The sequence below is a fragment of the Onychomys torridus genome, chromosome 23 (assembly GCF_903995425.1).
Source record: "Onychomys torridus chromosome 23, mOncTor1.1, whole genome shotgun sequence".
Taxonomy (NCBI): Eukaryota; Metazoa; Chordata; class Mammalia; order Rodentia; family Cricetidae; genus Onychomys; species Onychomys torridus.
In genome coordinates this window covers 49,707,837-49,734,096 of record NC_050465.1, presented here as the reverse complement: position 1 = coordinate 49,734,096, position 26,260 = coordinate 49,707,837, and the positions used below count along the sequence as shown (strand labels likewise).

Sequence of the window (26,260 nt, the reverse complement as noted above, 5' to 3'; positions counted from 1 at the left end):
GCCCTAGACAAGGGACCTTGGAGGATACTTGGAGACAAAAGTACTTTGGGTCTAAAAATGAGGCAAGTGCCAGCTTTGCTTCTAGACCCAGCTTCTGCTAACATGCAATCTCACTAGAGAAGACATACCTGATTTTCAGAATACCTGTGCCACAACTGCATCCCTATAGACCTCGGAAGAGAGGGGTTTCTTTTGATGTCCATGGCATGTATGAGACTCAGGACTAACCACATTTCAAAACTGTACCAGCTGGGGCTGTAGCTCAGCTGGTGCAGGGCTTCCCAAGCATGCGCAAAGCCCTTGGTCTAGCCTCATCACCACAGAAAACCAGGCATGGCCTTTCGATGCCATTATTCCCAGCACCCAGAACGTGAAGACAGGAGGATCGGAAGTTTGAAGGCTATCCTTTCTACACAGTGAGTTCAAGGTAAACACAGACCTTGTCCCCCAAAAGTCAAAGTTGCATCGTTGTGAACTGACTTTAAAAAAAAAAAAATGCCCTCAGGACCCGTGGCCAGAGTAAATATCTTCAGGGTTCACCTGCCCATTAGACACAGAGCAGGCTACCTATAGCTCCTGATCCATTAAGAGGCCCATGAGAGTGTTTTCTCATTAATGTGTATTAAAATAAAAAGAGATAAAAGTGAATCCAATAATAATGAACATATAGGAATGCAGCGAGCCTTTCTAACTTTGACCATACCAAAGCAGTGTAGCATGTACTTCAGATAAGCTTTGTAGAAAATGGACTCTCAGCAGGGATGTGCTTAAGTCCTAGGGAAATCATAATTCGCTTTCAGCTTCCTCCTCTCTGTGTCCCATGGCATTTGCCCTGTGGCAGTCCTTTTCCAAGACACGTCGTTGTTCCCAAACGTATCTATTCCTTGGCTTCTTCCACCTATGATGGTGCTGATTCCCTTAGCTACAGACTCCTACTAACTAGACATATAGGAATCATGGAATGGGGCTAGCAAGATAGCTCAGTGGGTGTAGAAGCTTGCCATGCAAACTCAAAAACCTGAGTTCAATCCCTGGACCCACCTAGAGGGAGGAGAGCACTGACTTTACAAAGCCATCATTTGTCTTGGCACACACAGTAATTACGAAATTTTAAAAGAAAACCATGAAGTCAGCTGACCCACAGCCTTAGTCGCTGATGTGTCCCATTGCATTTGGCAAGACTGGCGTTCTCTGAGTTCTCCAATCATGACTGTTCCTCTCTTTGTCTATCAAAAGTGTGACTAGTGAACAAATACTTCTCCTTCAGTGCGGTGGATCACCCTTACTATCCATATTGGGGAGAATCTTGATCATGAGTTGCTAAACATCATGGAGACTCTCCTCCCTCCAGACAACACGTATCTGTACTTGGTGGGGTGGTAAAGAAGCAGGATTCTTGCCTTCAGGGGCTTGGCTAATGTCACAAAAATGCACATCACAAGTGAGGACGTTTGTTTCTCCTGATGATTAAAAACAACAGACAAATTACAGATTCTATAAAATAAAGGGAGATATTCGATGTCCTTTCCTTCATTTTTATGCAATTTCATGTATGAATTTTTATTTACAAAATTAAAATTTTTCAACACATGGATTATATACTTTTTAAATGTATATTGTTCAAGTTATTGAAGATTATTCAAGAACTCTAGAGCACTTTCCTGACTGTAAAGAAATGGTGATGCACATCTTCAATCCAAGCACTCAGGAGGCAGACGCAGTCGGAACTCTGTGAGTTCAAGGCCGGCCTGGTCTACAAAGCAAGTTCCAGGATTGCCAGGGCTACACAGAGAAACCCTGTCTTGAAACATTTTTTTTAAAGGATCTTATTAATTTATTTGATTTCTTAGATATCAAATCAGGTTTGGATAATTTTATTAGTTGACAGTGGCATGCATTCTCTTATTTTTTTTTTTTTCTAGTAAAACTTTGTTGAATATCTTCTGTTTTCCTGGTATTATTTACAATAAACTAGAAAAAGTTGGGCTAAGTTTACATGTAAATGCTTTGAGTATTTAAGTCTGCTGGAAGAAGTAGGCTACAAACAAAACCAGAAGCATTCAATGAGAAATATGTGTGTTGGGGCAGGGGGCGGTTGCTGGACGGGGCTCAGGGGTTAAGAGCGCATACTGCATACTGCATACTGCATACTGCATACTGCATACTGCATACTGCTCTCGAAGCTTGGCTCCCAGCATCCATGTTGGAACCTCACAGGTGCCTGCAACTCCAGAACATCTGACTCTCTCTTTGGACTTCTATGGCCACCTGCATTTACATTTTATTTATTTTTGTTTTTCTTTCTTTTTGTGGTTTCTTTGGTTTTTTCCCTATTCACTTATTTATTTTGTTCTTTATATTTCTTTTTTTATAAATCGGTTCTTTGAGAATTTTGTTTGTGTTGTGCTCATACTTATCAATCCCCATAGCTCTTCCCAGATGCATCCCTCATTCTCTACCCATCCAGCTTTGTGTCAAAAACCAAATCAAACAAAACAAAGCCAAAAAAACCTCTCTAGGTTGAACAACTTTGATTTCATTGAAACATGAAGAGTAGCAGTTCTACGCCATCAAGAGAAGGGGTGATTGGACCAGTGTTAGCTCTGAGGGTGCTCCACTCAGGTGCGTACATCATCACCCACAGGAGAAACAAAGCAAACTCACCCCTATCTGCTTTATTAAAATGCTGTGTTGTTATTTTAGTTTGTTTTCTCTTCTCTGAGTGGAATAGACAAAGAAGCCTTGAAGAGAAGGCTGGTTACTAAGAAGATCCTCACATAAGATAGAAGAGATCTCCTTCCCAACTGCTGTGCAAATCTCAGCATAGAACGTAGGAAATGTGGAAAAACATAGCAATGGATGGTGTCTAGGTTCTGAACAAGACATCAAAGGGAAGAAAAGGGCAGTGGGAGAGGCAAGTATGATCAAGATACGTTGTGTCTGTGTGTGGAAGCGTCATGATGAGAATCTTACTGTGTAGAACATGAAGGAGAAGAGATGATCTCTCCAAGTGAAAAACCAGAGCCTGTCTGAGGAAGTTACTTTCTAGGCAACATATGATCTGCTACTATCCATCAGTTTCCTTTTAACAACTTACAGAAATAAATGTATTTTCACGGACTAGTGATTTATTGACGTTCACGTTCATACAAACGCAGAGGCCTCGAGTTCTCCTCTCTGTGGACTACCACTTTAACCTGGCTCCTCCACATGCCAGTATTTAACTTTCCAGCAGACATTTAAGAAGCTGTCATGGGCCTGAAGACATGGCTTAGAGGTTAAGAGCACTGACTGTTCTTCCAGAGGTCCTGAGTTCAATTCCCAGCAACCACATGATGGCTCACAACCATCTGTAATGAGATCTGGCGCCCTCTTCTGGCCTGCAGTCATACATGCTGTATACATAATAAATAAATAAATCCTAAAAAAAAAAAAAAAAAAAAAAAAAAAAGAATCTGTCACAATTGTGTTGGCCTTTACCCCGTGCAAACGGAAGACTCAAGATCTGCTTTGCTGCATGAACAACAAGCTATGAATCCCGTACCTCTACGTGTGGCACTGAATGAGGGTCGCTTCATCCCTGTACTGGGGTTTGGAACCACTGTGCCTCAGAAGGTAACAACTGTGCCTTGGGCTTAAGAGTTTATAAGAGAAGAGAACCAGGGTGAGTGGAAACTGATGAGGACTTTCAGACCTGCTCCCGTTTGACCCAGACTCACAGGGTCTGCAGATTCGAGCTATGCATGTGTAAGAGAAGACAATCTTCTTGCTGCTCCTTGGGGACTTACCATGTGGACAGCACTGTTTCGTCTGGGCTCTGCTTAACCTTTACTTTCAGCCTGTTTAGCAGTAAAGGGAAAAGAACTATCAGTGTTACTGCCCTGCTTTGAGTCTGATTGCAAAGGGATTCTCAACATGGATTATTTCTGTGATTCACGTAACTACCCCTCTCAGGTAGGTATGGTCCAGATAAAATATCTGTGGTAGAATTTACTGGAGACGTGGTTTATAGAAAATGATGCGTATATATTATGTTCCGCTGAGGAGCAGGGGCTAAGCACCACATCACAGACTCCAGACCTGTGCTGAAACAGGGTATTTCCTACTTTCCTTTAGAAACATTTACTTAAAAAGAAAATACAACACTGTTTTATGCGTGAACTACACTTTAACAACTCTAAACCCTTGCTCCATGTTCCTATTCATGATATTTGAATAAAAATACTAACAGCAGGGAAATCTGTTTCTGGTGGGGGAATCACTCCATTCTGATGTCGTTGTCGTCCGATGACTCTGTGAGGAGCAAGGACTAGCACTTAAAGCTTGGATCACAGTTTTCTCTATAATCACAGAGGCACCATGACCCTTTTGAGGGGGTTTTCACTTCATAGCTTACATAGCTTGAAGGAGAGGTATGGAGTGAAAACTAGCCCCAGTCTCAGTAATATGCAGGGGGTCAGCACAACCAAAAGAAGGACAGGGCTGGGCTCAAGAGAGGCCAAAGGAAGAACTACTGGAGCTGGAGAGATGGCTCAGTAATTAAGAGCACTGGCTACTCTAGCAGAGGAAGCAGGTTCAAGTCCCATTACTCACATGATGGTTCACACTATCACTCCAGTTTCAGGAGAATCCAACATCTTCTTCTTGTGTCTGTAGGCACCAGACAAGTGATACATAGACATACATGCAGGCAAAACAATCACACACATAAGATGGAATCTTTGTTTTAAAAATCATTGTCAGCAGTGCCACTGGTGTAGTGGTATCATGTAAGAGTCCCATAAAAATCATTGTCCTATAGATTTACTAATAAAATCCAAATATGTGTCAGACTTGACATTAATATATTAGACAAAGGAAAACTCAAGATTGGACAGAGTATTTTTGTTCTGTGGTCATCAGTTTCTGACCAGTTGAAAAAGTCTAAATTTAGGGTAAAAGAAATTTACAAGTTTGGATAATGTGTTAATAATACAGCACAACTTTCACTCTGTAAGGTTTATAGCTTCCCTCCACATGTCATAGACCAGAACTGCTCTGGCCTTGCTTGGAAAAGTCCCTGAGAAAGCTTCAGTAGGATTATGTTGACCTCTATCTTATTCATTTCCCAGTGTCAATGAAGGCAAGCGACTGGCATCTTTATACCCATTTTACTTTAGCGGACCGAAGTCTTAGTTAGGGTTTCTATTGTTGGGAAGAGACACCATGATCATGGCAACTCTTATAAAGGAAAACATTTCATTAGGGTGGCTCACTCAGAGTTCAGAGATTTTAGTCCATTATCATCATGGTGGGAAGCAAGGCAGCATGCAGGCAGGCATGGTGCTAGAGATGAGAGTCCTTACATCTCGATCCAAAGGCAACAGGAAGTGGTCTGAAATACTAGGCGTGGCTTCAGCATATATGAGATCTCAAAGTCCACCTCCACAGTGACACACTTCCTCCCACAAGGCCACAACTCCTAATAGTGCTACTCCCTTTGGGGGCTTTTTTTTTTTTTTTCCAAACCTCCACAACCACTGATTTCATTGATGATTTATTTAGACCTAAGCAAATTGATAGAAATTTAATGCATGTATATAAAGGAAAGCCTTCAAGACAATTCATGTGAAAAACAAGGAACCAAAATCACACTAGATTGATGGATTTGGAAAAGTTCAAAGGTGTCTGCTTATCATTTTTTTATTACTACAGGTTGTTACATTTTTCTCATAGTTAGCAAACATGGCTTGTTCATGCTTGTTTATATTCAGTGTCTTATCTACATCTTCCAGCATAAAAATTAATCTTGAAAATAACCTTGATTGAGTCTTTATCCTCATTTCAAACTGTGGGCTCATTTTGCTTTTAACCTTTTTGTTTTTAAGTCAACCTCTTTACTTTTTATTTATTTATTTTTGAGATAAGTCTAGCTTTGAACTTGCTCTATAGCCAAAATTAGCATTGAGTACATATCCTTTTTACTTCATATACTAGAATGACAGGTAATCATGCCCATTGATCTATTTTTGTTTAAAATTGTTTGCCTTCTAACATATAATAACTGCACAAACTTAGGCAAGTGACAGGAACAAAATAGTTACTTTAATAAATAAAGTGGTATCTCCCAGGTAAGAGTGTTATGTTAACAGATCATACATTCTTATTTTTGAATGGGTTGTCTTCCTTAGGGTTTTTATTGCTGTACAGAGACGCCATGACCACGGCAACTCTTATAAAGAAAACATTTTTTTTTTAAAGAAAACATTTCATTGGGGTGGCTCCCTTACAGTTTCAGAGGTTCAATCCATTATCATCATGACGGGAACATGGCTATGTGCAGGCAGACAGAGCTGAGAGTCCTATATCTTTCAGGCAACAGGAAGTGGACTGAGACACTGGGTGGTATCCTGAGCATAGGAAACCTCAAAGCCTGCCTCTACGGTGACACACTTCCCCAAAAAAGGTCATGCCCACAGCAACACACTTCCTAATAGTGCCACTCCCTATTAGATTATGGGGGTCAATTACATTCAAACTACTACATGGGCTCTAGGTATGTTGACCTGCTGGCCTCAATTGACGCTTTTGGTCATCTTTTTTCAACTGTCTGCGTGCTGGGATGGCAGGTGTGCACCAGCATGCCCAGCTCATACTGAATGGCTTTGAACTTTTTGTTTTAATTGATTGGTTTACATGGAGTAGTTCTTTAAAACCCATGACTTTGTTTTCTTACCTATAAATGTCAATAAGGATAATACCACGTAGCTCACAGAGGAGAAAAGCAGATCAAATGAATTAATATGGCACCTGGAACATGGCCAGTACTTGATTTGCATTTTAATATTTTTAAAATAATACATAATAAAACAAATAATAAGGGGCTGGAGAGATGGCTCAGTGGTTAAGAGCACTGGCTGCTCTTCCAGAGGTCCTGAGTTCAATTCCCAGCAACCACATGGTGGCTCACAACCACCTGTAATGAGATCTGGTGCCCTCTTCTGGCCTGTATGCTGTATAATAAATAAACAAACAAACAAACAAACAAATAAATAAATAAAACTTAATAAAAAATAAATCTTATTCCATGTCTAGCAATAATGGAAACTTTACCCATCTTGACATTGTTTAGTCAACAAAACAATGACTCTTAATTACTGTGTCTCCCCATGATCCCCTTTGTGTGGCCCTTGGCATGCAGGACTAAGAATAAAACAACAACAACCAACAAAAACACCTTACAAATCAAATGCAGTATGACAAACGTAGACCATAAAATGTTACTGTTTAAGAGACATTGGTTGAAGTTAGAAAAATATTTGCTCGTTAGGCTGTATGACCTGGAGAACAGATTCTTCAGTAAACACATGCAGTGCTCATACCCCAAAGCACTAATGGGTCACACTTCCTAGTTAGACCCTGGACTTTTCTATACTTCACTTGTATACTATTGAAAGGGCTGCAAATGGAATCTTTACTAGGGTTATTTTGCTGCTGAGGAGAAGAAGGTATTATTGGAATATATTAGAGACACCTGGAAAAGATTGGGGGCAATATCTCCTACTACATGAAATTACCTCTCTGATTCCTAAGGTGAGCAAAGGCATTCATTCTGATGTTATCTTCTGCCCATATTTAAAACTGGTTTCTCTCTCCTTACTAATCAATGCAATCAGAGTCCCGTCCCCTTTTTGGCAGTTCTTTCTAGCAATACAACACTGCATTGATGAACATAAATTATTCTTTACCACCTTCTCCTACCCCAGGCCATGGAGAAGTGTAAGGAGGCAGGATTGGCCAAGTCCATCGGGGTATCCAACCTTTTTGGTTTTTGGGTTTTTTTGAGACGGGGTTTCTCTGTGTAGTTTTGGAGCCTTTCCTGGATCTCACTCTGTAGACCAGGCTGGCCTCAAACTCACAGAGATCCGCCTGGCTCTGCCTCCCCATGCTGGGATTAAAGGTATGCACCACTGCCGCCCGGCAGGGTATCCAGCTTTAACCACAGGCAGCTGCAGATGATCCCGAGCAAACCAGGACTCAAGCACAAGCCTGTCTGCAACCAGGTGAGTGCCCACCATTTCCTTTTCCTCTGCTCTTCATTCCTTTCTTCCTTTGCTACTATCTGTACATCCTCTTATTTATCTAAACTTCGTGGAGCAGAGGGTGCTGATTGCACCTCTGCTTAGCAAAGTCTTTGTGGAAAAGGTCAGGGGCCCACAGTGCTTCTGTGCGTGCAAGAATCTGGAAGTGTAAAAGCAATCAAGGAGATCCACACTCACTCACTATGAAGACTGACTGAAGACTGCAAGAACAAAATAGCCGTGGAGGGGAGGGAGAGATGGCTCAGTGGTTAAGAACACTGGGTCCTCTGCAAGAGGCAGTTCAATTCCCAGTACCTCCATATCACCAAAATTTTAATCATTTGGTCTCTCTCTCGTCATCTCTCCCCTCTTCTTATTAGTCAGATCAGTTTTTTTTAAAAACGGATGTTTCCTTTCCTTCAATTATTACTAGCTTGTCAGGTGATAATTGTCTATAAGAGGGTCATGTTTTAAGACAAATGTTCCCATATTGAAAAATCTATTTTAAATATCTATTAGTACCATTTTGCCTGAATTAGCTATTTTACTGGGGTTTTTCAGATTTTTTTATTTTTATTTTAAGGTACTCATTTGATCTTTTCTTTGTAGAATTCTACGGTAAATAAAATTTTGATTAAAAAGTAAAGATGAACTATAACTATTCCTATGTGGTAGGATAAACCTTGTTGCTTTCCCTTAGTTATCAATGACCTGAGAGAGGCTTTATTATGACAGTCAACACACTAAGGACAGGTACTGTGTTCTCTGTCCATGTGTTTGTTATCTGTTACTATGCAATTACTATATATGTATATACGTATATATTCCTGAATACATAACTAAAACCTGATCAGTCTGTATAACGCTACTTATGCCTATGTTTTCAGGGTTGACCATTTGGCATTCTCTAACCAGTGGGTGTGATCTTCCCTGGGGGATTTTTAAAAAACAATTTAAAATTTGTTTTGTGTGTGTATGTGTAGGAATGATGTCTGTCTCTCTCTGTCTCTCTGTCTTTGTCTGTGTGTGTGTATCTGTGTGTGTAGGCAGACATGCTATGGTGCATGAGTGGAGTTCAGAGGACAGCCTTGTGGAGCTGTCTCAACCTCTATGTAGGTTCTGCAGACTGAACTCAGGTGACCAGGCGTGCATGGCAAGCTCTTTTACCCCCTTGCCTACCCCTCATTGCTTTGAGGCCCAAATGTACCCAAATGTCACCAGCAGAGTTTCCTACCAAATTTACTCTTTTGTCCTTTGTATCTGCCCTCGTGAATCTTCCACCAAGCCTTTGCTTTATGGTACGGTTCAAAATCCGAGACTCAGTGATCTTCTTCCTCATGTAATATCTGCAGTCCATCTTTCCTCATTGTGTTTTCATTCAGTGGTCCAGGATTAGTTCACCCCAGGGATGTTTTCACTTCTTACAAGAGGGCCATTACTTGAAGTTGAGATATTCTATTCAGATTTCACATAGTATACACTTTTAAATTCACCTTTTTAAACTTTCATAGTCACAGGAGATTTTCTGTAATCCAATATCTTCCTATCTCGTCCATCTACAGGTAGACTACTGCCATCCTTATCTCAACCAGAGCAAGTCAAAAGACATTGTTATGGCTGCCTACGGTGCTCTAGGCACCCAACGATATAAGAACTGGTAATAATGATTATAACTAAATCATACCTAAGACACATATCAAATAATTTCAGTCTCACAGTCCTGAGTTTTCTGGAATTAATTGAAGAGGCTCAAGGAAGAGGGGGAAATCTACATTCTAAACATATTCCAGATGACACTAGTATAAACTAATATTTAAGAGTCCTGGGTCTCAAGTGGACACATCCATGTGTTTTGTAAGCCTCCTAACACTTCAAATCTTAACCTCAAGCAATCAATATTCGTTTCTTTTCGGGATAGATGAGAACACTCCGTATCTCTTGGATGATCCAATTCTGTGCACCATGGCAGAAAAGCACAAACAAACTCCAGCCCTAATTTCCCTCTGGTATCTGCTGCAGCGTGGGATTGTGATTGTCGCCAAAAGTTTCAATGAGAAACAGATCAAGAAGAATATGAAGATGAAGAGCATACTATGGGCATCGGGTCTCCTTCACAGTGTCTCTTCTTCAAAAGCTCCCAGTTCCCTTGTGTCGAGTCACTATCCCTGGTGGCCCCTAGGCATGTGTGCTTCAAGTGCATGCCTGAGCATTTTCTTCTCTACACTAGCACTCTTGGTTCACAGCTGCAAAGGATTAGGATTGACTGGGTTTCAGCTTTAAGTCTGCAATGTGCTCTGTAGTCTTGTGCAAGCAAACACCTTTCGTTCATTCCCTGAAATGAGGCAAGCGGACTATGTGATTTCCAGCCTACATTAAACATTTATTTTTCTTGATGCTCTCAAAGAGTAGTATCCATATATTGATCCACTCTGTGTGTTATCTTTCTTTTCAAGTAGAAAAATACTGTTACCTGTAATAGTTGTCCAGTCAGCCAGTTTCAATATGCAAGTTTAAAACAAATAAATTAATGTTTTCGTTCCCTGTCTTTGTCAGGCAGAGCCTCTCTATGCAATCCAGGCCAACCTCAGACTCCTGTCCTCTGCCCTTAGCCTCCTGAGAGCTGGGATTCCAGGTGTGCTCGACACTCAGTTTAGGACTGGACACTTGGAAACTCTTTTCATGTCTGGCATAAGACTGCCACATTACCATTGTTTTCATGCTCTGTGGGTCACTGTAAGTCACAGGGCAGGCAAAACTCAAGGGATGGAGAGAGAGACACCATCCCAAACTGGGAAAACTTGCAAGTTCATATTTCAACCAATGTGTTTACTTTTCTCTATGGTGATGATTATATTAGAACATCCATATTTGACTTGTTGCTTTCAGTTCTAGTCCTGGAATTGAACCTGGGGCCTCACACATACCAGGCAAGTTCTCTGCCTCTAAGCCATACCACCAAGCTTGTTTTATTACTGGTTTTTCGGTACTTTTTAATTAACTGTATTAGCTATTCTTGACTGCCTCTGGTTAGATAAAACTTAGAATCACTCCTCCCAATACTGCCTCACTGCACTGAAACATGATCTATTTTTTTTACGATGCTAAGCCTTTTTAATATGATTTTGGTATACATTTCTAATTTTTAGATTATCCTTTAATATTATTAAATACATTTACTTTGTTCATTAAAACATTTGTATATATTCTGTCAGACTGAGCTCAATAATTTTTATCAATTTTTGATAACATTCATTTTGCTTTCATAATGTTCAAATTGACAGAAAAGTTAGTTTGAAAGTAATAAATGGATACCTATTACCTAGATTCATTAGCTAACAAATTAATAATTAATAATACTTGTTTACTGTTTCTCTTTCTTCTATTTTTAAAGAATGTGTATTTAAGAGTCCACTCATTTTGATGGTTTAGTAATTAGTGAAAATCATTTCAATACTTAAGAGTATTACAGATTTAAACAGAGACACCCCTTTTCAGCCAGCTCCTGACTCCTTTAAACAAAGTATCATTGATATTTGAGGAATTTTTGATTACATAGAAGGGTATTTTTTCACATTCTAATCATTCATTGATTGAATATTCAGAGCCAATTGTATCCATAAAAAAGTATTGATATTTCGTATATTTTAAAAAGTAGCCATTAGATTTCTCTGGATCTTTCATGAAGTCCACACTGTGATCTTTGCCAATTAAAGTTTGATTTCTCCTCCAGCCTCTTTAGAGACCTGATTTTGCATATAGTGTTGTGAGGTTTAAATATATTATACATAGAAATATATTTCATTTAATTTCATTTGGTATTAATTAATAGTTTCATTTGAGCCTAGCCAAAAATCTGAGAAACACTTCATGAATAATTTGAATGCTTTTTGTTGCTATCATCTTAAAGTTTCTCAGAAGCTTTTATCTCCACACCTTTCAGTCTGATTAGCTTATGTTTTTTAGATTGGCAAGCAGGTGGTCAGACTATAATCTGTCTATTTACATGATAGGTTTTTGAGTTCCAGTTGCCAGTGGAGGACATGGCGGTAATAGACAGTCTGAACAAAAATTATCGATATGTTATTGCTGATGTGTAAGTAACCTTGGAAAGTCCATTGCTCAATTTATTTTCTGATGATGAATTTAATATGTTTGTTGAGAGTTGCTTTTATACTGGCCAGTGAGGTCAGCATGAGACAGGGGCTTTTGGGAACTCTGGCCCCACATTCTCCTCAGAGGTCTGTTACATTAACTGGGTGTGTGCAATCAGGGTTGGATCACCACACGTGGGCTTTTGTATTTATTATCGCACAGACTGCAGGTCAGTCAACATCTCTGACTTTATGCCAACATGTAAACCACTATATTTGACAACTGTAGAGTGGATTTGCTTTGGGGATCTTACCATAGCTTATTTAGAGTGGTCCAAAAATCAAGTAAGTACTTTAAAATAAATTATTTTTATTTTGTAATTTAAAATAAATAATTTTATAAAATTATTATTTTATATTTGTGTTGTTTTTCAAGTGTAGAGATGTACAAACTACATAAAAAGTTTCTTGAATTTGGAAGTGTAGCTCATAATTCTGCCCTTTTCCATTTCTAAATTAAATATAGTATGTTATATGTGATGGGCAGTGAATTAAAGCTTAATGGAATTACCAGCACTAAACTGTACATACCTACTTACATACATATATATGCATATTTGTGTGTGTGTGTGTGTGTGTGTGTGTGTGTGTGTGTGTGTGTGTATCTACTAATACTAGTCAGTGGAGTCAGTGTAAGACAGGAGTTTTTGGCAACTCTGGTCCCAAGTTCTCCACAAGGGTCTGTTACATTAACAGGGTGTGTACAGCCAAGGTTATCTTGGATTGCCACACTCAGATGTGTGTGTGTGTGTGTGTGTGTGTGTGTGTGTGTGTGTGTGTATCAATAGCTGTAGAAATGTTGCATACAAGTCATAATCAGATTCTGTTTACACTGAAAGTCTGGAATGAGAAAGGATGAGATATAACTTTGGTAGACTGAGGTTGTAGTGGATGGCAAAGAATGTGTTTGCACATTTGAATGTCTAAGTTCTGTTTCCTTCCAGGCTGGGGAATGGAAGTAAAATAATTTAGTTGTGACTAACAAGTCTTTACTGTGCAGTCATCATTTTGTGACAGATTATATAGCCAGTAAACAAAAACTTGCTGCTGTGATGGCCGTCTGAGGAAGAGCCGTTCTCCACACAGCCTGATCCTGAACTATGCACTTTCTTTCTCATTTCAGGACATCTGTCCACCCTGATTCTCCATACTCAGATGAATATTAACCTGGAAGTCCTTGTCATGACATCAACCTGAAGGTAGCAACATGGGAGACACCATGGCCTCTGGTCAGTGTTGTGTGTCAACCCACACTCAGCTGCGTCGAGAGGGGTGGCATGGTGTTTCGTGCTACTTTGAAGACAACAGAGTTTTGGTCTATGAGGAACATGTTAAGTACCACCACTACTGTGCTTTATTTGCATGATTTGTTTCTGCCTGATTCACCAAGATCTGAGCTCAAGTAAACTAGAATTTGAGTGTTGACAGGGAAGAGTGTGGATAACCAGCTTGGAAGGATTAGGAATTGGATGCACGGAACTGAGGTGAGGGGAATTGAACAATTTTCTCTTTGAGATATATGGGTATTTGATAGGTTTGGCATATAGATAAAAGAGAACTTTCCTCCCAAGAGTCAAGAGTTGACGGTTAAACCTAATGTCTTTCTTGGAATAATGGGAACAGCACCAACCCTGCTGGGTATTGATTGAGAGGCTGGAAACTAAATTAACTGATGGGTAAAAAACTGCTGAATACTTGTTCTGTGCCCAACTTCCTTAGTTTTAAAAGAAACTTAAATTTGATATGCATTGTCTTTTCAAACATTTTTATTAATTGTTACCATTGCGTATGATGCATGTGATTGTGGGGACATGCACACAGCAGCACATGTGGCAGCTGGAGGACAACTTTTCAGCACTGGGTGCTCTCCTTTCGTCATGTGTCCTGGGGACTGAACCCTGGTCGTCAGGCTTGCATGGCCAATGTTTCCCAGCTGAGCCATCTTGACAGCTCCCTTTCCACATCTTGAAAATAAATAAAACAAGTGTATATATACATATAAAACACAAAGTAATCTCAAAGCCATGTTAACATTTAAATGGTAAATAATACATTTAGGATAAATTCTCCAAACTTAAAAGTCTTTTGAAAAAAGTACACAGGGCATACCTAGCGGGGCACTTTCAAAAGCTGTTAGCCAGCTGCAGTCTCTTTTATAAAAGTGCACAATCTTTTTTTTTTTTTAAATAAATTTAGGAGTGTAAAGTTTACCAGCGAGTTCTGAGGCTGTAAACCTTCATCTTGGATGATCCTTTTGCAAAGATTGAGACAGTGTCATGAGTCCTGGCCAAAGAGTCGTTAAGGACATAGGTACTTTTTTTTTTTTTTGGCTTTATGAGACAGGGTTTCTCTGTAGCTTTGGAGCCTGTCCTGGACTAACTGTGTAGTCCAGGCTGGCCTCGAACTCACAGAGATCCACCTGCCTCTGCCTCCTGAGTGCTGGGCTTACAGGCGTGCGCCACCACCGCCCAGCCATAGGTACTTTTTTAAAAAAATTATGTATTCTTTTCTCATACATTACATCCCAACTGCAGTTTCCCCTTTCCCCTCCCTCCACTCCTTCTGGGCTCCCTCCTCCCTCTCCCCAGATTCCCCTCCTCCTTGGTTTTCCTTCAGAAAAGAGCGTGTGCGCGCACACACACACACACACACACACACACACACACACACACACACACACACACGGATATCAACCAAACACAGCATATCAAGTTACAATAAGACTAGGCACACACCCTCTTGTCAAAGCTGGAGGAGGCAACACAGTAGGAGGAAAAGGGTCCCAAGAACAGGAGAAAGAGTCAGAGACACCCCACTCCCACTGTTAGGAGTCTCACAAGAACACTAAGCTACACACAGCCATAACACATATGCAGCGGACCTAGTTCAGACCCATGCATGCTCCATGATTGTATCTCCAGTTTCTGTGAACCCCTGTGAGCTTAGTTGATTCTGTGAGCAGTGTTCTCATGGTGTCCTGAGCCTCTCCCGCTCCTACAATTCTTCCTCCTGTCTTCTGCCAATTTCCTCAAGCTCGGCCTAATGTTTGGCTGTGGGTCTCTGCATCTGCTCCCATCAGTTGCTGAATGGAGCCTCTCATGATGACTGGGCAAGGCTCCATTCTATGAGGATAGCAGAATATCATTAGGAATAGTTGCATTAGTTTTTCTTTGCCCCAGTCACGTTTGGTCTTATCCTAGGTCTCTGGACTGTATAGCCTTTGGTTCCTGCAGTGGGCTCCCTCAAGTTGGACCAGTTATTGGTTGGCCACTCCCACAAGTTTTTCACCATCATTACGCCAGCACATCTTGCAAATAGTACAAACTGTAAGTTGAAGGTTTTGTGGTTGGGTTGATGTCCCAGTCCCAGCACTAGAAGCCTGATGACAGATGATGGTCAGTTTAGGCGCCATACCCCCCATTACTAGGGGTCTTTGCTGGGGTCACCTTGTTCCAGGGAGTTTCCACATTACTCCCAAAGTGCCCTGGAGTGCATAGGTACTTTTAACATAAAGCTTTCAATTGCCCTTCTTGTGGCTACTTTTGACACATCCTAGAGCAGGGGTTCTCTTGCTACGGGTGTTGACCCCTTTGGGGGTCACATATGAGATATTTACATCATGATTCATAACAGAAGCAGCACTACAGTTATGAAGTAGAAACAAAATCATTTTATGGTTGGGGGTCACCACAGCATGAGAAACTGTATTAAAGGATCTCAGCTTAGGAAAGTTGAGAACCACAGTCTCCAAGGCTTTCTGAAGCCACAGCCTTCAGTAGACACATAACTACTCAACACATGTATCCCACATTACATCTACTTCCTTAAAGAAGTCTCTTCCTTAAATTAGAGGAGGCCTAATTTTCACCTGCCCTAGAGTGAGTTCTTGGATTGTCTTTCAAATTCACTCACCACCACAGTGACCTTGGATGTATTTGTTGGTTTAAATACCATCTATTGACTGAGAACCTTAAATACTCTAGCTAGCCAGGCGGTGGTGGTGCACACCTTTAATCCCAGCACTCAGGAGGCAGAGCCAGATGGATCTCTGTGAGTTCGAGGCCAGCCTGGTCTACAGAGCGACATCCAGGACAGGCACCAAAACTACACAGAGAAACCTTGTGTGTGTGTGGGGGGGGGGGGGGGGGCACGGGGAATCTAGCTAGGAAGCCAGATAATGTATACCACTGTAGCATGAATCTTACAGGTCTTATTAATAAAATCAAACCTGAGGCCAGTTATTGGGGTGAACGCTGGAAGATCAGAGAGACAGAACAAGCCACAGCTACCTCACCTTGCCAGTTCCTCAGCTGATTCTATTTCCTCTGACTGGAAGCCTCTGTGTCTTCGTCTGAATGGGTCTCAGCTGAACTATGCTGCTCAAAGCCTAAAAGCTTAACCAGCCAAATACTTAACCAGCCAAATGCTTCTAGTTTCTGGTCTTCAAGCCTTGTTATATTTTTCTGGTTTCTGCCAACACTCCCTGGGATTAAAGGCTCACTTCTTGGGATTAAAGGTGTGTGTCACCATGCCTGGCTGTTTCCTATGTGGCCTTGAACTCACAGAGATCCACAGGGATTTCTGTCTTTGGAATGCTAAAATTAAAGGTGTGTGCTACCACTGCCTATCCTCATGTTTAATATTGTGGCCATCCTGTTCTCTGACCCCAGATCAGTTTATTAGCGTGCACAATATTTTGGAGAACACAATACCACCACATGCCACAGCTCTGCTCTCACCCAAGGGATAACTGAAACTTTATGTCCAGCCAAGCTTCCTTGGATTTCCTACTAGCTGCTGAATTTTTCCAGTCACAGTCTTTGTAGAGTATAGTCTGGCATTCTTAAAGTCCACATTTTTTTTGAGCTTTTAAATTTGTTTTCTCATACCTCATGTATAAACTCTGAGAAAGTCTTGTTATCTTCCTCTTCAGAATGTCTTCAGAACCTGTAATTAGGTTCTTAAGGCAGAATCTTCAAGGTTACTGGACTCAACCATTCTGGGGCAAGAAGTTAAGCATTTGAAAACTTCTTTGAAGAGAATTAAGACTTAGTATTTAGTATTCTTGTGCGGCTACTCCTGGAGAGGATATCCCACTAATGCAAACAGAAAGAGCAGTAACAGAAGGAAGAATTCTGTCCAAGTCTATCTTGGTGAGCCAATGAGGTAGTTTTGGGGGTCACTTACATAAACGTGGGTATGGGGTGATATACAAGCACATGGGTGACTTGGACAGCAACATCACTGCCCTCTAACTGTGTGACCTCTCATGAAAGCTGTGTCTCTGGGTTTCCCCAGGAAGCTTTAGGTAGCGACACCACTGAAGTCCCATACCTCTGCATTCTAGTTTTCCGGCTACTCTACCTATTCTCCCACCTGGACATGTATCCCGGGCTATATCCCAGAAGTTCTGGTACCTTGTGCTCCCATTTTCAAGTGCCTCCAGGACTTTTTAATGTCCTCTCCGATTTCTTCAATGATATATTCTTGTTTGTTCATTTTTGTTATTTTGGAAACAGGATCTATGCTAAGCCCAAACTCACCATGTCGTTTGGGATTCCCTTGTACTTCTGTTTATTCCTGGATTCTTCCCTGGTTCCCTGATCCTTCTATTTCCAAGGATTGCAGCTATGTGCAACCACAGCCATGTTAGTTTTGGAAGAAAATTCAGAACTGACTGAGTTCAGTAAAATTGCCTTAGAATCAGAAACACAAAAAGAAGAGCAAGAAAAATCTCAAGAGATCTGAGTAAAGACCCGATCCTAGAATTCATCAGGGTTCTTTGTTGCTGACGTAGATACAGCGCAAAAACACAGAATTTGAGCCAAAGCGCCTACAGTTGAAATGGGAAAATGGCGCTTTCAATTTGATAACAACTCAATAAAATAAGTTTAATTTATTCGTATTAATGTAATCCATTAGCAAATGGATTACAGAACTTCCACAGGAAAAAATGATAAGATATTGGAGACATAAAATACGATTTGAACAAGTGGAAGAAAATGCCCTCTACTGCTGTCACAGGTGAGATGACATATTGAAATATTAATTTACAAAAATAATCTATACAGTCATACATTTTATATTCTAGCAGTCTTTAATTGGATACATTTTTCATCAAATGTATATAAAACACTAATGATTGGCAGAAAGTTCACAAAAATATGAGGGAAACTTGCTTCACTTGGACTTTAGAATTTATTACAAAGCCAATATAATGTGTTGATGGTGAACATTCTCAGTTCAGGGGACTTATCTGAGTTGAAACCAGGAGATTTACGTTGCTTTTTGGATATATCTGTTGTACCTACAGCATACATGACTTTGAGAGATTAAAGGACCCAAAGCCTCCCCACAAGTCAGAATGGCTGAGAACATTAGGTTTATTATGTTGACACAAGTTCCCTAAGAACAGCACCATTGCAGGAAGCAGGGCAAGCCACTGGGTGGCGCTAGAAATCTCACATTTTAGGCAAGCATCAACGTTATGGTTTCCTCCAATAGGAAACAAGTAAAGCTCCGCGAATTTAAAACTGGCTAGCTATGAGTGAACAGGGCACATCTGGAAAATCCATGCTCACTCTGCTTCTTACAGGGTATGGTCTGAAGATGTCTAAAGTTTCCAGATATTCCTGGGCAAATCAGAGTTTGCAAGAAAACTCTTATAAATGTCACAGCGTTGTTACACAAAGATTGAGACCATAGTTAATACAATCCACCCTGTGGAGGTTGGCACCGTTATTGGCAATGAGTATACCTGGGAAATGCATACAAATCAAGGAGAACTGAGAGCTGAAACCTGGGGGTGGAGGGGGGGGGGATACTTGTTGCAAGTAGAGTGAGATTAAGTTCAACACATATCCATCACATTTAAATGAAGCATAGTACAGGTATATTGTAAAGATAGTAACAATGAGCCGGGCGGTGGTGGCGCACGCCTTTAATCCCAGCACTCGGGAGTCAGAGCCAGGAGGATCTCTGTGAGTTCGAGGCCAGCCTGGGCTACCGAGTGAGTTCCAGGAAAGGCGCAAAGCTACACAGAGAAACCCTGTTTCGAAAAACAAAACGAAACAGAACAAAAAGATAGTAACAATGATGCCTTGAATCGGAGAGTACATCAAACTACCCCAGTCTGGTGGGCAGGAACCATGGAGCAAATCCATCTCACACGGAGAAGTTCTGGATAATGTGACATTGGAACTGCAGCTTAAGGTACAGTTATACGAAGGCTTCCTTGACAGTCCTTGATTAGGTAGTGCTATAACTTGTGCCCTTGTGGTATTAAGTTCTGGAAACGGCAAGAGGAGTAAGGTAGGGCCTTTCCTCAGAGGCTAACAGGAGTCTGACCCATAACCGAGGTCAGATGCAGTTCGTGTGAGGGTTGCGGGGACACAGGAAAGGAAATCTGTGGGTTCACTCTGGTTAGGTAAGACTTCGGGAAGGAGATTTTCCATCTCACTCTAAGATTTGAGTGCAACTATAAAACATGCATGGGAAACTAACGGTACAACAGGAGGACATTGCTGGCACCATGGGAACACCAGGCCGGGTGTGGTGTAGAGTGGGCAGTGCGGCAGTCAGCACAAGGGGGTAAGTGGAGGCAGAGAGCAGAGAAGACAGTAGAAAGGTAGGCGAGAGCTGAGAACCAAGAACTCTCAGATAATGGGGACCGGTGGGAGGCTTCTAGCAATCTTGCTACGCGCGGACCCATGTCTCCTTAAAGACAACAAATTGACAAGAAGGAGGAAGGGCCAAAGCTGGAGATCCAAGGGGCTGGAGAGCATTTGCAGGGAACTGGGCCAGCTTCAGCGGCACTTGCTTCGTTCAGAAGGGCAGCTGGCTCTAATCCTGCCTCACCTTCACGGGAAGTGAGGTGTAAGGCGGCCAGTCTTCTTCCCCGTGCGAGTGACTAAAACTGTACACTTATGCTAACTGTCCTTTTCCATTCTCCTTTTTTCTCTTCCCTAAATGGTTTTTTTGTTGTTGTTTTTTAAGATTTATTTATTTATTATGTATACAGTGTTCTGTCTGCACGTATCTCTGCAGGCCAGAAGAGGGCACCAGATCTCATTACAGATGGCTGATGAGCCAACATGTGCTTGCTGGGAATTGAACTTAGGACCTTCGGAAGAGCAAACAGTGCTCTTAACCTCTGAGCTACCTCTCCAGCCCCTAAATGTTTTTAAACCATCACACAGGGCAAGCAAAAGCTCCTCAGCTAAATCTCTGCATGATCAGAAATAAAAGAAGCAGCCAAGCAGTGGTGGCACACGTCTTTAATCCCAGCACTCCGGAGGTAGATGCAGGTGGATCTCTGTGAGTTCGAGGCCAGCCTGGGCTATGGGGCTAGTTCTAGGAAAGCTTAGGCTACACAGAGAAACCCTGTCTTGGAAAAGAAAAAAGAAAATAAATAAAAGAGGCATTTAAAATCCATACCAGGGACTGAAGAGATGGCTCAGTGGTTAAAAGATTGGTTGCTCTTCCAGGAACTCGGGTTTAATTCCCAGCATCCACACAGATGCACACAAACATCTGTAACTCTAGTCCCAGAGTATTTAATGCCCTCTTCTGACCTCACAGGTGTGCCAAGCACACATGTGGTACACAGACAATACATACAGGCTAAACACCCACACACATACAAATTTTAAAAATTTACTAAAAATAAAATAAAATCCACAACATATATTTAAGTTATTATTAATTTCCCATCCATCAACCAGCAGGCTGAAAGCAAGTTAGATAAGTTCTCTGGGGTCCTTTATACAAGATGGCTCACATGGTTGTTATGTGTGTTTACAGACCTCAGAGACAGTAAGTACTCAAAACACATAGGCTTCTTTTGCTGTTGTTATATCTAGTGTAGTATCATGTATATTGTGTGTTGTATTACTGTCTAGTCAATGTGGTAGTCTCCATTTTGCAAATCAGAATTGAACTTCTCTTTAGTTTCAACATACTACAAGTAACCACTTTGATGTTCTAGAGAACTTAATTTCTTAGTTTTTGCTTCCATCATACTAAGAAAAAAATTAGTCAGCATGAATTGGTCCTCTTTCCTGGAAACAAACAGAGAACGAAGGCTTGATAGGATTTAGGGATGAAGTGGTCCCCAAATGGCTTTGCAATGGGAAGGTTGGCCACCAGTGGGTGATGCTATTTGGGGACAGTCTGAGAACTACAGAAGGTGGTAAGGTTTGCACATCTTTACTAATCTAATTCCATTTATGTGGCCATAAGAAAATACCTTGACATAACTAGCTTAAGGGAGAAGGGGCTTATTTCATCTCATAAATATAGGTTACCCTCCATCACACCTGAGAAGTCACGTGACGGGGGCTGGCATCACATCCAGAGTCAAGAGCAGAGAGAAATAAATGAATGGCTGCTGCTTGATTCCTTGCTTCTTCTTCAGCTCCTTTTCTCCACTAGTCTATAGTTCTGGAACCTCTGTAGAGAATGGTGCCACTCACACCGGACTGGGTCTCCCCGAGTCAATTAATTTGAGACAACCCCCCACAGACATGCACACCAGCTAACCCAATGTAGACTGTCCCTCCTTAAGACACGCTTCCCAAGTATTCCAGGGTGTGTCAAGTTAACAAAACTATCACATGTCAACATCAAGACACTTAAAATATGTTTCTGTCTATTTCAAATTTGTCATGAAAAAAAAGTCACAAAGTAATTCCCAGGTCACATTGCCTCCACCATTTGTATCGATTTTTATTTCCTTCTTTCATATTTCAACACACCCATCTTCACATTCCCTATCCCGATTCAGGAAATGGCAGGTGTAATATGGACGGGTGAGAACACACACACACACACACACACACACACACACACACACACACCGTGAGGAAGAAGAGGCTATGAAGTCACAGATGGGAGAAATAATGGCAAGGTAGCAAGGGGACCCCAGGAGAGGACACTGGGCCAGAGTGCCGAGTGTGTGCATTAGGAAAGGAATTGTCAAGCAGGTTGGAATGGAATCAGCTAAAGAAGGGGGCTCGGGAGCTCTGGAGCTCTGCCTAAAAGCCTCAGCTCGTCTTTTGGAGGCTTAATTGACTTATCAAGGAAGTGGAAATAAACTCAGTTTAACTCCAAGTCCACCGCTTAGAATACTTTAAAACTCCTTTTGCAGTTTTTACAGGAAATTCAGTGTAGCAGACCAGCCCCCACATTTATTTACCCCAGGAACTCTTGAGGATTGAGGGATATGAGGCTTAGAAATAGTGAGGAGAGAGACAGAGAGAAAACAGGATAGGCTCGGGAGTGCCTGGATCCTTATCCACTGGCCCAGAACTTTATTCCAAAGGTCTATTTATAACAATGCCAAGGGGTGGAGCAAAAGACCTCCCCTTGCTAGTTAGACCCTTACAAACACCTGGTGCCCAGGCTCATAGTCCAATCAACCTCTTCTGCAGTCCTGCTGGGTACAGCTGCTGGAAACCTAGTGGGCTCCAACAATTCAGTTTGGCATTTTTAGACTCAGTTTTCAAAACTTAGCACACAGCCACATGACTGAGAATCACAAGTGTCATATTGAACCAAAAGAGACATGTGCAAAAAAAAAAAAAAACCGGTACATTCTCTTTGAGTCCGTGTTTACAGAACCCAAAGCAGGTGAAAGAGTCTACACGATTCAAGTTACCACTGTGGTCAGCCTAGAGTAGGATAGAGTCCAGAAAGGGCACAGCTATGATTCTGGGATTCTAGATTGTTCTGTTTCTTGGTGTGATCACTTTGGAAGGTCCAGTGAGCTTTATGCACTCTAAAATTTGTGTACTTTCCTGTATATATGTTATATTTTTCAAGAGGAGTTTTAAAATTAAGTAGCATAAACTGGTTCAAAGCATCAAAGGCATGACTTGAACTTGCACTTTCTCCTCTCCCTGCTGTCAATCAAGAGAACACCCACCCTCACTTCCCTTCACTCACTAGCACTCGTCTTTATTAAAGAACGGTATCAAGCAAACTAGACAACAGAGAGCCCTTGCCTTGTGCAGTGCACAGCACAGAGCGGGGAAGGAGGTAGCTGTCAGTCAAACAGCCACGCAAATCAGTGTCAGAGACGGGCAAGAAGATGAGAGAATTCCAAGAAATAGACCCACAGCCGCAGCCAGGTAGATTTTCGATGTTAAGCTCAACTGGTCCGCTAGAGGGCGACGAGAGACAGGTATTTGCGGTGACTCCTTCCCGCAGACTTGGGTTAGCAGCTCCTTGATCGTTCTCCTTGGATGAGCAAAAGCTACTGACTAAGAAGAATTCAAGGGCTGTTCTCGCCTCACCAGCACCGGATATGGCTATGTGTGTGGATGCAAACGGAAACACCCATTGGAGTTTCCTAGAGGCGTCTTTGCAAGGACACGGACAACATTCCTTACGTTGTATTTTCTCCTGCCTCAGAATGCAGCTGGAGCTGCTGGAGGACCTGGGGCGCTGACAGGGCTGCAAGAACGGGAAGAAGGGAAATGGGCGCCTGGGAAGCGTCATAATGGTTCTGTGTGGTGGCGGACAGCAGGGACAGTGCCCTTCTCTAGATGTCTTTGATGTGACAGAGAAATAGACTTGTAACTCAGCTGAGTCACTGCTAGCCGCTACTTTTTCAGTTACATGTCACCAAGCTTCAACGCTGCTGAATTGTACCACCCCCCACCCCCAGACACACCGTTTTATGTCCCTTGACCACTCCTGCTGACACAGGAGCCCGGATCTGGTTGATGGGTTCCACACATCTGCTAGTGTGGCATCTCCATGTGGGAATGCTTTCCTGTCATTTCTCTAGAAGTTAATGTTTTTCTGAACCTTTGCAGGGGAGCTAAAAATCAGTTAAAACCCAAGCGGAAGTGTTAACATTCTTTCTACGGGCAATGAAGTTTAAACGTCTTCGTGGATGTCGCTTATTTCAGATTCCATCAGTAGCAACAGGTCGCTGTGGAGCAGCAGCACTAGAGAGCCTTGGGCTGTTCCCAGCCGGTGCACCTCATCACTGACTGTAGCAAAAGTGCTCAAGCCCTTGAAACATCCAAAACAAGTAACAGATGAAGCAAATGCTGTGTAGATGTCAACCCGGAGAGAGAAGAAATCCCCGAAGGTAGCTCTGGAGACACAGTGGACACCATCAGTATACCCTGTAATATATTTTCTGGCAAACGGTAGAAGAAAAATGGTAGACATGATTAAATTTTCTTCAACGAGAAACCGTCTTTTACAATAAAAAACGAGGAGGAAGAAAAAGAAGCCACTCGTCATTTCCAACTGCAAAACACTCAAGTGATGTACACAGAGATGAACGGGGGACAAAAAGCACAGTGTAATTATTTTATAAACACTGAAGCGGGAATATCAGTGGCAAGAGGGAGGTGAAATTAGAAAAGGACACTCGAGGGCTTCCAGCAGATTTGATTAGCACACTTGGAGCGTAAGTGCTCATGCTGTAAACACTGTAATTGTGAGAAGGATTTGCTCTGAGAAGGATGAGTTTGGAAGAAGCGGAAATGAACTAAAAAGCCAGAGAGAACAGGAATTGTCTCCGTTCCTGTGTAGAACAACAGGTCTGTGTACGATGGGCAGTGGTACACACGCTAAGCTTTAAGGTGCTGCACACAGTCTCCCAGTGACTCGGAGAGCATCAGCAGGCAGTGACAGTCAGGAGTGTCCATCTCAAAGCAAAGATCAAGCCAAACAGATGGTTCGGCTCCTGCCTGAAAGGCTTTCTATTGTCGTTGGCTGGTTTTTCCTTTTAGTTCAAGGAGAAGGAAGGGGATACTGTCCCTCGCCATGTCAATCTTGTTTTGGAGATCTCAAATTGTTTTTCTTACCTTTCAAATTACATTTGTTTTTAACTGGTACATTTAAAACCAAACCAAACCAAACCACTGTGGGTCAGAAAGATGGGTCGGTGAATAAAGGAACCTGCAGCCAAGCCTAAAGACCTAAATTCACTCCCACAGAGCAAAGAGGGAAGCTGATTCCAGCAAGTTGTCCTCTGACCTACGTACACATGCTGCCACATGCAAACACCCACGCATGCCCACATAAATTAAAAAAAATAGAATTTTAAATGCAGTATTTTTTTTTTTAATGTAACAATGTACCTATTGGTGGATTGGTGCAATGTTTCCGTGTGCATATATCGTGACATGCTTAAACCTAGTTAAACATCTGCATCCCCTCAAACACTTACCATTGCTTTATGGAAAACCTTCAGGCTCTTTCTTCCAGCTTTTTGCAATCCAGAGGAGATTGTTGTCTCTGTGGTCAGCCTGCTGAGCTTGCTCCTCCAGTAACTGCTCACATTGGGCAACTGTTCCACATCTCTCCCTGGCTCCTAGACTATGGCGACCACCACCTTACTTTCAACTTCTATGAGATCTACCTTTTCAGATTCCACAGTAGGTGAGATTGTGTGGCGCTTGTCTTTCTGGCTTACTCAACCCAAGGATCTCCAGTCTGTCTGTCTGGTAGCCACTGACAGAATCCCATTCTCTTCTGTGCCCCGGGGCTTCCTGTTGGTGTTTGTACCACACTTTTACAAAGCCATCCATCACTTGGTAGACACCAAGCTTGCTTCTGCCTCTTGGATAGTTCTTGAATAGAGCTGCAGTGAATGGGAACTGAAAAATGACTCTTTAAATTTTGTTTTTATAAAGATAAACTTTAGGGCTGGAGAGGTGGCTCAGGGATTAAGAGTGCATGGTGTTCTTCCAGAGACCAGAGCTCAGTTCCTAGCATCCATGTGCCTGTAGCCAACTGCCTGTAACTGGAGCTCCAGGGGATCTGACACCCTTCTCTAGCCTCCCATATTTGTATGTGTGTGCGAACACGCGTGCGTGCATGTGCACACACACACACACACAAATAAAAATAAATGTAAAAAAAGACAGTTACTAAGTAGAGACATATACCTTCATTCTCGGCACGTGGGAGGTAGAGTCAGGAGAATCAAGGAGTTCAGAGTCATCCTCAGCTACAGTCTGAGGCCAGCCTGGGCTGCATGAGACCCTGTCTCAAACCAAAGCCTTTAAAGTTTACATGTCTGCC

General features: G+C 41.9%; 1 pseudogene; it reads left to right on the top strand.

Moving 5' to 3' along the window:
- The first annotated feature begins 3,531 nt into the window (after positions 1–3,531).
- On the top strand, positions 3,532–13,377 carry LOC118573024 (annotated as a pseudogene).
- The last annotated feature ends 12,883 nt before the right edge of the window (positions 13,378–26,260 follow it).